This window comes from Lates calcarifer, unplaced genomic scaffold, assembly GCF_001640805.2.
Source record: "Lates calcarifer isolate ASB-BC8 unplaced genomic scaffold, TLL_Latcal_v3 _unitig_1563_quiver_2260, whole genome shotgun sequence".
Classification (NCBI taxonomy): domain Eukaryota; kingdom Metazoa; phylum Chordata; class Actinopteri; family Centropomidae; genus Lates; species Lates calcarifer.
In genome coordinates this window covers 1-17,553 of record NW_026115615.1, presented here as the reverse complement: position 1 = coordinate 17,553, position 17,553 = coordinate 1, and the positions used below count along the sequence as shown (strand labels likewise).

The window sequence follows — 17,553 nt, the reverse complement described above, 5'->3', positions numbered from 1 at the left end:
TGACAACTTGTGGGAATCTCCTCTTCCAGTAATTTTCTGCCTGCTGATGGGATTGGCAGGGTTGCATTTTACTGCAGAAAGTAATCACTTGGCCTGTGTTATGGGAGCTGATAGTAATGGGATTGGACTTCGCTATCTCTTCATTTGGCGTTTGTGTTGTCTGTCCTGACCATCTCCAAGCCAGGACCAACAGCTTGCTGTGCTTGGCAAGTGTTGTGCATTAATTTCCTGCACCAGAGAGAAGTGTGAAGAAGTGTCAGTATAACAGGTTTCTGCTCTCATCTTTGGCACGGTGCAGTTCTCCTCCTTTATGTGTCGGTTCAAAATGTGTTTGAGTCAATTTAAGCGAGCAGCAAAAGACAGCTCAACCTTAGATTGTATCTTTGAGAATCCCACTTTAAGCACAATCGTCACGAGACTCTGTCGAGCAGATGGGGGATGTCTTCTGGAGGAAATCTATTTCTGAAATCGAGGCCTCAGGCTTAGGTCTCAAAACCAGTGACAGGCATGGGAACCCAATGAAATTCAGCATTAACTTGAAAGAGTGAAAAATTACTGCCATTATACATATATATGCAATTTTTATTCCCCTCACATGAACATTTTGGAAAACATATGTAACATAAGCAGCCTCAAAAGGACTTTGAAGTTTTATTCAGAGGGAAAAAGGGAAAAAGATAAAACATACTTAATGTGAGGAGCTCTCAGGGTGTAATATTCCCCCGCCGTCACCCAGACTTTGCCATAAGAAATATCATCATTCTGCTGTCTAATTAAAACTGCAGTTTATATCCAAGCTGCGTTTCGTTTGACTCTTTATGAGCTCCACGAGCAGTGAAGCCAAAGTGTAGTTTATCTGGGTTATATTGAAGACAATGGATCCAAAGATGAGGCTTTTGGTTGTGCCTCAAAATGTTGAGCTTTTAGGTCATTTTTCTGAATATATTACCTTACACCAGCTTTAAGGCCTAGCAAACATCAGACTATTATGCATAATCTTTAGCAATTGGTTGGTGTGCTGGGGGGGCAAGGTCAAACCACTGTGTTTGAAATTTTCATGTCAAGTCCGACTTGAGTCTTGCACCATTGCCCAACAGGCAAACTGTCTTGACAGTGCTGACCTTTGAGGGAAATGGAGAGATGGAGATGGAAGAAACAGAGGAGGCTGTTAGCTTATTAGCTGTATTCCACCATCTGCTTTTATTCAACCCTCTGCTGGAGTATAAGCTCTTCCACAGTACTATATGATATAATTGTTAGACAGTTATGAGAAGTCACTCACCTACAAATAAGTCTTTTTACGTAACAGTTTTAACTTATTTTACCTTTAGCCAACACGTTATGAAGTTTCAACTGACAGTAAATTGCACTAGCATGTTTCCAGTTTCCCAAGGTGGTTAGCCAATAGCTTGTCCGATGCAGTTTACCACCTGTTTCCTAAATTACTCGTTATTTACCACATGGTGCTGTCCACCATTTTACTGTCCTAACAAACGGCACATTGCATAAAGAGTAGTTAGCGGAGGGAGGAGAGGGATTTCGGACACAGTCCATTCCTCTAGCAAAGCCTGTTTCACACGTAATGCACTGCTGATTTTTGCTGTGCCAATTTTTTTTTGGCATGAATGAGCCTGTTCACTAAAATATATGCTCAGTATGCAAACAGATAGAGTCTGGTGCGCTCATTATAAGATCTATATGTTCTATATCTCAAACCCAGCTGATACTGGATCAAGTCAGATGTGATCTATTTTTAATGTGAACCACAGTCACTGGGGACTCAGTCAGTAACAGATGAAGCAACAGTAAGAAACCTCTCGCTACAATATAAACAACCCTCAAGGAAAGATTTCATAGGCGCTGACAAATAAATCAATACCCATGACGGACCGATAGCTCATGGTATTGTAGCTGCACGGCATTAAGGGACTATTTTCTCAATAACTGATAATGAGTGTCATCATCATGGTCTTCATTAACTCAATCATTACAGCACCAGTGATCATTACAGCGACAACAAGGAGCACACCAGAGGTCTCATCTGTAAAATGAACTCCTGTTTAATTTGTTCATACAAATAATCCTTATGTAGGGTACAGAGGTGTCTTGTATATGATTCCCAAACTAAAATGTGTGCTTTTCAGTGTAATTGAGCTAAAGCTAATTTCATCCATTCCTGACATCAGGACCATTTTCTAATTAGGAATACCCGACTGGATAAAATAATTACTGAATGCAGCTGCAAACCCAACTCTATTACAAGTCTGCCTGAGATACCGAGCACACAACAAACAACAGCAGCTCCTGCAGAGTTCACACTAGGAACACCTCAGGTCTACATACATATTGTTGATTGGTTTCTATTTTGATTAAGTCTTGCCTCATTTCGATTATCATAATGAAAGTAAGGTCATAATTAGTGTCAGGAGCACAGCTGGATTCAAACTCTCATTTTATCTTTCCATGTAAACACTGCAGTGTGATATTTGTTTCAATGATGTCGTGTTGAGGTAGCTACATCTGATTATACATAAGGGAACTGTCATTCATGGATTCAACAGAGGGCCCTATGTTATTGAAAAGTATTCTTTTTAGTGTGTATTTTTTCATTCCATCAGGAAATGTGTTTATACAGTGTGTATAGTACCAGTGAAGCCCAAGCCCTGTTTTCTAAACAGAGATCTGTATATGCAACAAGAACCTGTAGCTAAAACATACGTGGAACCATAGTGACATTTAGAGAGTGTGGTGATGCAAACAAAGGCAACAAGCCAGTGCAGGCAGGAGCAACCAAATCCACAGTTAACAGTTGAAGTGGCAGTAAATACAATTCTTCAGGCCCATAGCACAAAATAAGCATAATAGAATTTCAGGGCGTTGATCAACGCCAATGACTCAGTAGGAATCAGATTATTAAGACCAAGGACATCAGCAGATCAGGCTGATTCTGGCAGTAATATTTGGGACTGTGGCACTTCTCCGTGCTTGCGTCACAGCTGATATCTCTGTTAATGGGAGAGCTAGAAAAACATGCGACTCAGCCATGCTGCCCACCATCTCCCACATTTCCTCTGCTTTCTGATTTCCTTCTGGCTCTGTTTGCCAAGGCTCTGCACCTTGGAGTCCAAACTGAGGAGGAGAGGAGAGACATCATCTGTCATCCTTGCTGACACCTCATTATGAAAATGGTGATTTCCGAGGCCACGCCACATGGCACGAGGCTGCCAGCCGCTGGCTCAGATCGCTGATAGAGTCTGTAAGCCAACAGGGGCAGTCAGGGGATACTGCTTTGGCTCGGTAATGTGAGAAAATGTGTATGTGTGATCAAGGAATAAAGAAAGACAGTAAGAAAAGGTGAACGTACTTTTAAACTATAAATCAGACTGATATGACATGAGTTTTGGCTGTTACATACAAATACATACAGATAGCACTTCAGCACAGCGGCTGAAAATATCAAACATGCCTCACAGCTTCGAAAGGCTTTCTCAGAGCAAGTCTAATGCAGCCCCTTGGGTCAAGATTGCTTACTTTTTCTCAGAGATGAATGTGCCCTTCAGGGTGACATCAAAGCAGCATTAAGTTTGACGCAAACAGAGAGAGGAGCTTCTCTCTGAGCACACTGAAGTCTCTGATGCTGCAGACTTCAACGATAAAGACAAAGAAATAAAAGCATGTTCATGGATTTTGCTGTGCATGCATTTTTGGGGAAATCAATATAGTTTTTTCTTAAAGTAAGACCATGTTACATTTAATGAAGAAGTAACACATTATTCCTCACAAAAAAATGTGAAAAATCTGCTGTTGCTCACTTTTAGGTCTAATATTTAGCTTGGAAGCTTGACAGCACCTCAGCCTCTCCATATTAGCACTAACACTGCTATTTTGTTGCAGATAAACAGTATTTTTACATTGTTGTGATAAAAGCACTGAAATGTTTATCTGTGACGTGCTAATATACAGGAATATCTATCTAAAGTTTGCTAACATTAACAGCATAAGCCCTGAGTGTACTGGATGTGGTAATAAGGCTGTGTTTTATTGCTTAATTTAACTTCTTTATGTTATTTCCTATTGTCTCAGAAGTTTAATCGTCTCTCTTTAAAGGTCCCTGAGTCCAGATGCAACATAAGCCAGGACATTAAATCCACAGTTTGTATTTTGGATCCAATAAAAGTAGCCAAGCAAAGAAGCCAAATACAGAGCTTTTTGAAAATGTCAAACCCATCACTTCACTGGTCTGAGATATCACAGTATATTTTTAGCACCACTAACGTCTCCTACATTTTGGCTGCACAAACATGGACTGTGTCAGTTTAGTTGTGGTACATGGCTGAAGGTGCATTTGTCCTCATCATCAGTGCCAATAATTACAGTTCTTTAGCTTATTTTTTATTTTGCTAAACACAAGTCAGTGATAACATGAATGTCAGAATCTCATTAAGAAATTTCAATAAAAATTCAAGAGAAAACTTTATGTTACTGGCAAGATACACAGTCAGGTGCTGACAGAGGTAGCGCGGGTCGTCCACCAACTGGAAAGCTGGTGGTTCGAAGTTTATTTTGTGTGTAGATTGCCAAGCTGTTAATTTAAAATGACTAGCTTTAGTTTGCTGTTGCAGTACGTTGACAAATTCTAATGTGTTTTGTCAACTGAGAGCCTTTTATAAATAGAACTCAGGTTGATAAGGTTTAGTCTTTTCAAGTAACCCAGTATTTTTACTCACCTACATTTCTACTTAAGTAAAATGTCACAAATATGGCACCGTGTCTAACTGAATATGAGATTTTGGCACATGAAATATGAAACATAATTTAACTCCTCTGGGAGAAACATCATTCTTTGACTGATCCAGCAGAGAGGTTTTGACTTGAGCTGCCTGGCGGGATGCTGTCAATCATCCTGACAGGCACACAGCCTGAGGGACTGAAAGTGAGGAGGAGCCACACAGAGAAGGTGTTTGCTGGGTTCGTAGCACCTGGAAACATGCATGTAAATAAGGGGTTGAAGGAAGGGCACTCCCTCCAGCTTCTGATGCCGATTGACCACCTGTTTATTCGCACTTGATTAATCCCAAAACTTGATCCTGTCCCTTGTTTGTTACCTTGAATGAAATAATCAGCTACTTACTGAGACAGGAGTTTATTTTCTGTAGGTGGGAGTCAGTGAGTAAAGGTCAGCTACATTCAGCTAAGTTTTGGCAAGAGTCTCGAAAACATCCACTGAGAAACAACAAAGCTGGAAGCTGAAACCATTCATCAAGAGTGACAGTGACTCTGATGATACTGACAACGTGCAGAAATGTATATGAAACAGAAATTTAGAATTCAGACAACCATTGACAGTGCTTCTAAGCCAAGCAAGGCGTGCCAGAGTAAACCAAAGAAACGTTCCAGGTTTTATCTCGTGACTCTTTCTTGTCCGAGTGCAGTGCTGCCAGATTGAACAGCTAAAAAGTAGGCCAATCATCATAAACCACCATTAGATATGAGGAAGAGAGGGTCAGTGTTCAGTGTGGACCAGTATGTATGGAGAGGCAATGCTGAGGATGTAAAATCCCTCAGCTGCTGAAGTCAGAATATTGCCTAAAGCCTGGGTAATATTCAGGTGTTTAAAATTAAAACTCTATAAGATTGAACTGAAATGAGAATATTAACAGAGATTATCCTAAAAATGAAGAAATAAAATTGCTCATATATGACCTGCTGAATAGCTCTGGGTGGTCATGCAGACTATAACAACAGACTTGAGTCAAGAGGTCTCTTAGTATAATCTCCTCCGCCAACCATCTTTCCCTCTGCTCCCTGTAGCCAGAAGCCATTTGAACTCAGCTTAATCAAATGGAATCGAGCATGGGACAAATGTCCAATCAGAAGGAGCACGAAGGGCACGCAGAGACATGGTGCATTAAATTTATATCTAACTTTCTACAAAGAGTACTCAATATACGTCAGTTTCAATCTTCAGTTTTATTTATATAGCCCTGAAGTGTGTGTGGTATCTATCTTCTAACTCTAAAGCAAATGATTGTATTTCTCAAAATTTCAAACTATTCCTTCAAAGAAAGAAACTCTCTGCTCTCAGTCTGTTGTGCTATAGCATTATTAGCATTTCACACCTGACGAGTCACATGCCCGAGCCTTTATTTCACTGTGCAAATGTTTTTGTGCCTTTTACCTCTGAGGAGTATGGAGGAGTAGGTGTGGTATGAACTTACAAACATTTGACTTTATTATTAAACAAGCTATACAGTTTGTAAATGTCTTGAGTCAATAAGCTCAGTTTGCTTAAATGATTTGTTCCACAGGTTGTCACTGAAGTCTAAGTCTCTATAAAATAATGTTTTTTTGTTTTTTAACTAGCAACACACAATACGTTGTGCGTTTAACAACAATAGTTGCAAAATAGTTTTGCATTTACCGCTCAGTACTCTTATCTGCTTGAAGGCGAAATTTCCTATGCAAATACTGACCCTTTAACTACACTTTTTCATTGCTGCCCAATTTGCAAAGTCCAAACAAGCTCAACTTGATGAGCAAAACATCGTTCTTTTTTAAGACGTCGGGGTTACAAAGGTCTCCAGTGACATGGAGGTCAGAGTTAAAATGAACCCAGACTTCATAATTGGGTTTTTAATAGATCTGGATGAATCATGGTCTGACAGCCTCACACGTGCAGGCTGTCCTCCTGAAGAGGGAGATCAATCAGGCGATAACAAAGCATGACATCAGGGTCATGGTACTTTATATGAACGTTCCCTGAAGCGAAAATTGGGTTTTCTGTGATAGATTGGCACTAGACCAAAGATGAACAGAGCAAATGGGGGCTTTAAAATTGCAGGGTGTGCAAAATGAGAGCAGTGTAGAATATTGAAAGAGTAATGAGAAATATTAAGATACATGTGAGATACACAATAATAACTGAGAAAATATTTTTTAATGCGCATTTTCTGGACAGGCGATATATACGATCTTTATTTGCACACTGTATGTGCATCACAGCTCCAGATGGAAGCACCATATGTGGACAGACTACTTTACATGTCATGTCTCTTCAGTCAAACTCAGACCAGACGCTATATGTTAATATCAGTGCTGTGCCCCCTAAAATGACTGAAATTTCAAAGAGAAGATCATGACTCTGAAATGTGTACACAGCTTTCTTCTAAAAAGAGAGAAGACAGTCAGATAAACAGGCTGTATGGGCCTTTTCACAGCCTCATAAATGAGCATTCACAAACAGTTTGAATGCTCTTGGATGAAGCAGCCACTACGTGATTTAAAGCTCCTACATCCTGCTGCTTTCCTTTTCTTTTTCGTCTGCCGTACAGCGTTTCATTGTCGGCTTGTTTTCAATGCATCTTTGATCAAATCATTTAGAATCGCCCAGTGAGCTGCAACAGAGCAGAAACCAGTCAAGTGAGAAGCCTTGTTTTACTGTCAATTGGTTACTATGCAAACCACGCTCTCTGGAAGAAATCCCATTTGAAGTAAATGCCATTTTTTATCATTTAGCGTTAAACTGTAATGTCTTTTTTCTGGTTCTTTTTCCTGAGAGCTGATATCACTTGTTGGCTGTATAATTTTTACTGCTGCATTTCACTGATAGGACATTGATCGGGCAAGGAAGAGGTAGCCTACTAATACAGTCAACTTAATGGCTTATTGACACATGCACCTAATATACAAAATAATTCAGGCATTTATGGAAATGATATATTGGTCTGAATTTGAGACACGATTCTTTCCGGAAGGCTTGTACCCAACTCAAAATTTTAGGATTTGGCTCTTCAATGCGAAGATTTGTTCTTGTTCCTCATGCAGACATAAAGTTGGCATCTTGGTCATAATCCTCCTGCACCATGGGGTGTCTCTCCTGCTGGGCTGCCAGTTTTAACCCACCATAACGCCAGGAGTTTCTGCTTTAGCTGTGTCTTACCTCTTCATTCCCACTACGTCTTTACCTCCATCACAGTTAGTTTTGTGGTTTTAAGACACAGTTGTAAAGTCTGGACAGCAGAACAAATGTCTGACCGACAATGAGGCTGTGTTACATGCGACTGGGCAATTTTCTTTGGATGCCAGCATGCTGTGTTAAATCACTCGGGTCTGTCTGACAATTTCTGTAACTTTCCGGAAAACTGACAATCCAGCATTCACAGCCACTTCACGCTGTAACTGACCAGCTGTGCAGAGGTGATAAAGTAAGCAGGGTTTGAACTTTGTTCTCGAGCTCTTTCTTTTTCATTCTTAACGCAACAATTTTTGTCAGTTTTCTTGTGAACAATTTGGTTCAAAACTTTGAATGTCTCCAGGAAAATGTGGATGTCATCCCTGTATATAAAAGATAGGGCAACGCTTAGTTTGAACCTCTTCTCCCTCCCTCACCAAAGCTGTAAGTTTCAGATGGCTCATGCCACTCGTGTTGAAAGAAATAAATTCCAACTTCTGACTTCTTCACTGCAGAAACAGACCAATCTAGCAAACAGCTAAGAATTACAGCGTTCACTGAATGTCATTGTAAGAAGCTCAAAAAGACAGTCTGAAAAAAATGTTAGCAATCAATCTGACCGCTTCAGAGAGTCTGACAGCAGAGTGAGTATGTGACTGGGGTTTACGTTCTGCTTAAACAGTTTGTGTTTCACTTTACAAGGGAAAAGGCTCCATTCCTGTCCAACTATCTGTCTTTAGGAATCTTTCCCAAAAAAATCTTTCTCAAAATTGCAGTGAAAAGGGAGGTTGTCTTAAAGGGTAATCTCATATGCGAGCTAATACTCCCTAGATCATTTTTCATGTCAGCGCTCTTACAGTAGATATGATATCATGAACTTAATATGTTGACCTTTCCACAAATAAACAGTGGAATATTGTCATGCTTTCATGCTCACAAGTGTTTTTTCTTTCAGCCTGTTAAATTTTGCACATTGAGTACGTGTACTTTGTATTTTCTGTTTATTACCAACCATCTCGACACCTAGCTCTAAGTATCTCTAACCATCTGGCTGTGAAACACAAGAATTTCGAGACAAAGACATCCAAAGAGGATATGAGGTTTAATTGCACTGAATGTTGTAGCCATCTGTTCAATGTGTGACTAGCTACTGGCATTGCATTATCTGTAACTGTCCCATATGTTCTATGTGTAATTTTATATTCAATTTATTCCTGTATTAGAGATTTAGTTTTACACTATGGCTCTCCGCCTTGTGTGTGTGAAATGGATGTGGGAGTGTGCACGGGTGGTCTTTTAGCTTCCTGCACTGTTTTGGCTAATAGTTAACCTGCAATGTGGTAGTCTTTACAGACTGTGTTCTGTCTGCTGAGGTTGTCAGTCCAAAGACACTCACAGACAACCTGTGCCTTCTATCCACAGTCCAGAGACATGCAGGTTAGGTTAACTGGTGAATGTGAGCGTGAATGGTTGTTTGTCTCTATGTGTCAGCCCTGTGATGAACTGGTGACCTGTTGAGGGTGTACCCCGCCTCTCAGCTGGGATAGGCTCTAGCCAAGCGGTAAGCAGATAATGGATGGATAATGGAAGGGATATTCTGTATAGGATAGATACAGAAATACTACATTGCTAGTCAACCCACGCAAGTTCATATCCACATCACACCTTATTTCCTATTCTGCATTACACCTTGGAAATAATCCTTTTGTCTGTCTGATCCATCCCCAGCAGTCCTCTTATTTTATATCACCATTTCTGCAATGTAGGTGTGTAGCTGTCGTCTGCATTTTAACATAAAGGAAGAACATGTTTGCCCATTTGAGAGCAGAGGGAATAAAAATTCAGAGGTACGTGTTTGTAGCCAGAGCAGTAAGATGTGAGTTGAAGAACCGAAGCAGTTAAAGACTCTAGAATTAAATTCTCTCCAAGACACCCGTTTCACACAAGTGGTACAAATATTGATTATAGCTGCTTTAAGTCAAATTCAGTTTGTTCATGTCTGGGATGGACCCAGCTGCCGTTAACCTAACCTTGCAGTAGCTCCTCTAATGACGGAGCCATATTTCTTTCTTTCACGTATAACCCTCACACACCTATTCACCTGTTTATCATAATGTTAATTCTCTTCAAACAGCATCACCATCATGGTAGCAGCAGCTGTCAGGCTTCATTTCACCTGCAGTTTCAAGCTGATGATCTCGCTGTCAGATCTCCTGCCTTCTTGGCTCATAGCTGTTTATCTTCATGGGTGTTGTTGTGCTAAAATATCTTTAGATGGGGGGCAGGGGCTTGAAATTATTGCAGCTACAATACAAACACGAAAAGTTCAATCCTGGCTTTTCACACTGCGGAGCTCTAAAGAATAGCCCATTTATGGAGATGAGGCAGAGTTGTTTTTTTCCTCCATCACTCCACCTAACCGTGAAAGATTCTGGTCTGAGAGTTGAGCGTGAATGAATTATACTCCAGCTGAAAGTTTGTTAAGCCTTAAGACTCTATCAACTTTCTCCCTGTCTCGAGGGTTTGCTTCACTGTCTGTCTGCCAGCCTGCTTACATTTCTGTAATATCCTAGACAGAGAGGAGGAACATGTCATTATATTTCTTTAAGGTACACAGAATCAAGATGTTTCACTAACACAGTTTGCTGTCTGATGATCATTTAGCTGACACGAGGAGACTAATTACAATTTATTCATCCTGTAAATTGAGTTTTTACACAGTTGTTAATTGGTTTTTATTGCCTGTGTTTCATGTGCTGCTCCCCATCTCTGTATCCTGGAAATAAAGGTGCCTCACACTCAAAGGAGTTTCATCCGGTTATCCACAGAGGACTTCATAAACTCCCAGTGTGGGACTGTTGAGTGATGATTTAATTTCATTCCTTTTTGTGTCTTTAGCCACTGATTTATTTATGAGAGCTTCTTTTGGAAAGGATCATACTTCAGATGACACTAAAGACTGCAGCTTTCTGAGCCTGCAGCATTGCCAATAGCCTCCCACTGATCCACTGTGGTAGAAATAAGATCATTCTGAGAGAATTGTGAAATAAATTAATCCAAGTCGAGCAAGTGTGTATGTGTTGATGCTAAGGACGTGTTTAACAAAATATCCTCAGTCACCCACTTCCTCCTAGTCTCTTCAGCTGGGCTACCACTGTGTAAGAGCACACCAACACCAACCAACACCACCTGTGAAGGGAAGAACCACAAGGAAGAGTTTCTGGATCTGAGTGAGGTACTTTAGCAGAGATGTCTCAAACACCACATGAGTGCATGCAAGATGATCATTAATCATCTTGAAAAGTCAACTTTCCATCTGACATGTCGCACAGTTTATTTATTAGCACAAACATTATCATCATCATCACTGCACTGTGTGTGTTTCTGTGTTATTATTGTGCGTGATCCACCGAGGAACGGACTCTACAGGATCTCTGAAGGCTCCTGTTGTACCTGTGCACATCCTCTAAGTCTGGTGAGTTATGAGGTGGAGCTGACTTATTCCAGCACACACACACACCCCACTGTAGGTTTTCACAATTAGCTCAGAAATGCATAAAATGTCAACATTTTAAAGTATTTATTTTGTATATATATATCTATACAGTCTACTTTTAAAAGAGGCTTATTGAATAGAAACATTTGAACTATTTAAGAATATAAGTTATAACAGGAATGACTTGATAAAACTATGCTTTTGCATTAAATCATAAATCTGTGGAACCAAAGTGTAAAAATGACAGCTTGTGGTTTAACAGGGGATTTATGTGCTCTGTCTCTCAGCCAGCTGCAGTGACCTGGCTTCACCTTCCCAAGTAAGTGTGCAAGAAACTGAATGAAGGTATTTCCTAAAATGTCAAACTATTCCTTTAATGGTTTGTAAGTAAAAGAAATTTCAAAAAAGTCATTATTATCAGGTTTCCTAGGGACCCCTGGGTTAGAGCTGAATTACTTTAACGATGACTATAAAATACCCATGATGTGTTCTCATTATTAAAGAGGAACCATGCGGCAGTGTGGAGAACACTGCAGTGATTATTTTGTAGTTTAAGACCTATCTTCTCCATCTGTGTCAAGGCCAAGGAGCCTGTGATGGATTTGGAGTTGAATTAATTTTAGCACAGGAAGGAAGTTCAAATTGTTTCAAGATTAATGGGTAAATTACCACCAGCAGTTATCTGGTGGAGATGACATGGTTGTAGGGAGGGAGGAAGTTAAGGGAATCTGTATGTGCTGTTATATTTAACCACAGAAGCAGCAGTCTGGGGGCCTATGTTCTTCCTGTCTCTCCACTCTTCAGCTCTTCCCTGATTGTAATCGATGTGTGCGGGCGCTGTGGGTTTTTTAAGTGTTCGCACCCCCTCATTTCTGCGTCCCCCTCCAGGTGATCAGGTAGCCGACAGCCACGGTTCGCCAGGGGCCCCACACTCTGATCTGCTGAGTGGGTGAAACACATTGATTTGAGCTGGTGTGTTGTTGTTAATGTGTATTGTAATCACAGAAACACATACCACATAAATCACATATTTCAAGCACTTTTCATCTCGCTATTTTGGTGATATTTCACTTTCCAGTTTCTCATTCTCGGCGAACACTGTTTCTCTCCAAATCCCTCTGAGGAGCAGCATGAATATAATAGCTGTAATTGCCAGTGAGCAATAGCTTGTTGGCATTTGACAGGTGTGAGCCTGAATGTGAACATTTCAACCAAAAGTCATTACCCCCCCCACAATCATTCACACTTGCTGTTGACTTCAAAAGTGTATATAGTCTAGTCTTACTGTTACTATTAGTATTTTTCAATATTATTATTTCTCGTGAAATTTCAGCTGTTCAGTTACTGTCGGCTACTGCAGCGTTTTCAAGTGTTTCAGGGCGCTTCAGCTGGCCTTGAAAATGTATTGCCATATGTAACAATTAAATTTACTTTTGAGTCGAAGTCATGGTCTTTGAGTTGTCAAGCTGACGCTTATTGGCGTGAGCTAATCAACCTCACGATATTATATATATATGACAATATCATTGTCAGAAAATAGTACTAGTTGTAATCATTTTTAAAAACTCAGAATAGCTGTCACTTCATTTTCTGACTGTGAAGTGGAAGTTTTCATTGTGCACTTTACAGTAACATACATGATCCTTCACTGATTAGTTGACAATTAACATAGAAGTGTAAGATTGAAGATCATCATTCACAAATATTTATTGTTATTGATTCTTAAAGATGTTTTGGGGTTGAACTGTTGTGTCTCCACTTTGTCTTTGTACAGTGAACAAGTTCTTTGAGACCAGGACACAGGCCTCCAAGTAATTCACAAACAGAAGAGCACTGACATTGTAGATCTTCAGTAACTGATCTGAAGTCTGAATAGTTTGATTTGTCACAAAAACACTTAAGTCTTTATTTACATAGTTCATCAATGTACAGTTCAAAGAAAAGGAGGAATTTAAACATCAGGTCTCTCTCTCTAATTTTGTCTGTCTCCTTCCACGTCTCTTGCTCTCTCAACCAAATTTAGTCCAAATTTCAACAGACTTTTCCAGTGTTGGACAAGTTCTGATGAGTCCAGATACACCTAGTTCACACTCTGGTTTCTTTGTACATCTACTGTCTTTTACTTCTTTATCTTTTGACAGTTTCAAGTTTAATACCCAGAAAGTCTGTGCTTTTATTTTGACGTGTTAAGAGTCAGATCTTTACATTAATGTTTGTTGTGTTTTTCTCCACAGGATTCAAACTGGAACCATGGACCCATCACAGAGAGAAGAGACAGACGTGAAGATGTTGTCAGGTCAGTGTTTTCACTTGAACAACAGGAAAGCAACACAGTTTACAGCTTCATTCTTTCATCCACTTCAGGTCTTCAGCTGCTGTCGTCTTCTCCTCCTGCACAGACAACAACACGCATTGATCACACAAACTCATCTGTAAGTCCAAATAGTTTTTTACATATTAGACACTTTACTGTACTGTTACATTTAGTGACTCCTGGCTACACTGTGACTTTTATATATATTTTGGATTACTATTACTTCTGCATTGGTTTTACATTACTTCTCTTATTACACTTTCCTGATAGACAGTGCTCTGTGTTGGACAGTGTGTGACTTTAACCATGAAAACACAGAAAAATATTCAACATTACAGCTGAAACTGAACATTTAACTAAATAGATAGATAGATGACTTTACTCATCCCTAAAGGGAAATTCGGTTGTCACAGTAGTCCATATGTGAATGCAACAGGGGCAATAGGAATCTAAAACATATCTATGTCAAATCTACAAAGCACACTCAGTGTTTTAAACCAGAGGGCCAATGAACTGTTGAATCTCAGTTTCCTTTAAATGTAACGTGTCTGCGTCCAATTATGTCTTCTTTGTGCAATATTTCTGGAATATATATAATAAATGGATATTGTTTACAAGGATTTTTAGCTTTATGTTCATTGTTCCTCAGAAGCGAGTAGGTGGAGCAGAATCAGTCGAGCAATCAGCGTTTCGTTTGCCGACGTTGGCTGGCGTGTGACGTCATCGTTCTGGACCACGAGGAGGAGAGCAGGTCGGTGGAGGAACAATGGCGAACAGTCGAGTGAAAATGGAGATTAAAATCAACGTTTTACGCCACCTTCTTTACCTGGGGTTGTTGTCGCTGTGAGAAAGTTTGTTGCCGAAGAAGCGCGGATGTTACAACGAGCCAGTTACAAGACACGCCGAGCTCACCTGCAGCAGGAGGTAAGGCTAACAAGCTAAGTAATTAGCGGTGTGCGTTAGCATTAGAAGTAGCATTAGACATTGCTTCTAATTATATCTGTTTTTATCGCCAGTTTCTTGTGTGTGTTTGTAACGGGGACGGATGAAAACACCGCTTACATCATATATCGTCGTACATAACAGAGTTTAGCGTCATTGGCGTTGCATATTATCAGTTTCAATAATCATTATTTATTGTCCTTGTGAACAGGCATTGTTGACGTGAAAGACAATATAATGCGATAGGCTGTTGTAATTGTAGACTACATACGAAAACATGCAGTATAAATGAACAGAACAGCATTACGTTCATACATATACAGCCCGAGTCATTAAGTTGAGCTGACGTTGAGTGAATCGAAGTCTGTGCACGTGCATAAATCGTGCGCTGTATCTGTCAGATGAAGAGGGGACGTTAATTCTGTCGATTTACGAGGAACGTAAAGAGACTGTAACGACACAATGTAAAACCGCAGGTGCCAACAAAGCCAGGGAGACTGGTTAGGTGTTCTGTAGGATCTTAATTGCAAATCTGAACCTTGATGAAATATAAACATCGTATGAAGTGGTAGACGTTCATATTTGCCATCATTAATACTGCATGCTTTGGTATGTAGTTTACAATTACAATAGGCTGTGGTATTATATTGTTTTTCAGGAATAATTCACCCCACCACACACACACATTTAAAGGATTATGATTGTCAGTGAAAAGTTTATTAGAATGAGTTTTTCAGCTGCCACGTCAGACATTTCCTCAGTCTTTTCAGACTGAGTCACTAAAGTCAGCAGAAGTTTGACTGTTTGAATCTCAGCTCAGATCTTAGTATTTAATGGATGTGAGCTAAATGAGTTGATTAAAAAATAATGATATTGCAGTTAATGTGATTAATTTCTTATTTGTTGGTTCTTCAGGAGGTGAGGACAATAAACAACCATCACCAATAAAGAAGAGGCCAGAAGATCCAGGACAGGTAATTTAACAACAGCATCACATCAAGTGAGAGATACAGAGCAGAATAATTTCATTCTTCTTGTGTTTTCAGGTGTCTCTACTTTGTGCAATGCAGATGAGATGAAGAGGGAGATAAGAAGGGGCAAGGACAGCTATGGGAGGAAGCCGGAGGAGCGTCTTCAGGGTAACGAAACCAGAGAGGTGTGGAATCTGGCAACAGGGAACCTGAAATCGACATCACTCACAGCAGGGGTCAGTGCACATCCCTGCCTTTTCATTACATCTGACCAGGTGAGGGGGGTGTTGAGGAAAGCTACAGGACCTGATGGCAGCTGTGTGAGGTCTTCTGTGGAAAACATCCTGTGTGGTCGCAGTTCTGAAGAGTGGATATTCTAGTGAGCTGAAAGATTTCAGGACAGCAGTTGTAAGTTGTCACCTGATGAAGATGCTGTTGTCTATGTGCTGCACAGATGCCTTTGTGTCTCTGTCTTGCTCTTTGGAGTCCATTGAGGAGGTGGGTGAGAGGAGGATCTTGGCCTCCTACACTTATGACTGTACATTTCACAAGTGTGAGAAATAAAGTGTATTTAATCTAATGTAATAGTAATGTGTCAGTAAAATGTTCAGTTTCAGCTGTAATAGACGGTAGTGTATTGATCAGTTTCCTTTATATGTTTCTTTCAGTTCTTGTAGGCATCAAGAGATCCTGTAGAAAGAGTGAGATGTTGGTTGTGACTGCAGAGAGTGTTCACACAACGAAGTAGTTCTTTTGGACCAGGACTGAGGCTTCTAGGTAATTCACAGTTTCATCATTTGTGTAATTATACAAGTAGTTTGTACAAGTTGAGGCACAAATAGTACGTAGAGTTTTGAACGTGTGCGTTTGTGAAAAACAGATGCTTTGTTAGATGTTGAGTTGCAAGTGTTATGATGATTTTGTCCAGGTAATTGCAATGTGCTTAATGTGAATTGTGTTAGGCAGAGCATTGAGTGTTGTTTATGTTTAGTATTTCTTCTCATGTGGATGTTATGGTTTGTTGATGATTGTCTTGCTAATAAAGGGGTTTTGTTTGTGTGTGTTTTTTTTATACTTTTATGATTTTTTTTGTTGGTTTGGCTGAAATTTTGGGAAGGGAGGATTGAAGTTGATGGCAAGTTTTTTCTGAGATGTGTTTTTATGCCAGATTTCGATGAATTTGTTTTGTTCATTGCTCAAAACGATGGTTTAAGAATTGTGGGGGAGGGGGGGTGGTGGTGGTTATTTTGTAAAAGTGTGATTTTAAGTTTGTTCTAATAAAGAAGTGGAGGAGATTTTTTTTCTCTGTGTGGTTTTTTAACCAGAGTTTGATGAATTTCATTTTGTTCATTGCTCAAAATGGGTGGTTTTAAGGAAAAAGAGGGGGGGGGGTGTGTGGTATTAGTGTAAATGTGCAGTTCTGGCATAGAAAACAATAGGAATTTTTGAGGAAAAATTTTATTCTTAAGTGTCCCATGTAAAAAAGTCAAAAACAGGTCAAACTACATTAAAACGTGTAAAATGTGGAAAAATAAAAAATTGGGGCGCCCAAATATGGGCTCATGTGCCCCCTCTCCTGTCTGAATAAAGGTGAAGAAAAAAAAAAAAGGGGCGCCCACTTATGTGAGCTCATGTGCCCCAAACCTACCTTTACTGCATGTCATTCCTCGCTCCTATCTAAATAAAGGTGGGGGAAAATAAGTCATAACATGGCATAAACACTAAAAAAAAAAAAAAAAAACATAACAGTCAGAGAAAGACATGGAAAGACATGGAAAACACTGCAATAACAATAAACAATAACATAACAGTCACAAACAGTCAGGGAAAGACATGGAAAACAGTGCAATAACAATAAAGCATAACAGTCACAAACAGT

General features: G+C 39.8%; 1 long non-coding RNA gene across 3 annotated transcripts; it reads left to right on the top strand.

Annotated features, from left to right (window-relative positions):
* The first annotated feature begins 2,157 nt into the window (after nt 1-2,157).
* Nucleotides 2,158-16,949, top strand: LOC108889459 (uncharacterized). Of its 3 annotated transcripts, XR_007809779.1 has the most exons (10): nt 2,158-11,186; nt 11,366-11,426; nt 11,735-11,766; nt 12,336-12,419; nt 13,682-13,743; nt 13,812-13,879; nt 14,411-14,685; nt 15,619-15,677; nt 15,750-16,172; nt 16,343-16,949. It is a non-coding gene; the product is annotated as an uncharacterized LOC108889459 (long non-coding RNA). The 3 variants fall into 3 exon arrangements; XR_007809778.1 differs by having other exon boundaries at nt 2,158-11,426; nt 16,343-16,947; XR_001961991.2 differs by lacking the exon at nt 12,336-12,419 and having other exon boundaries at nt 2,158-11,426; nt 16,343-16,946.
* The last annotated feature ends 604 nt before the right edge of the window (nt 16,950-17,553 follow it).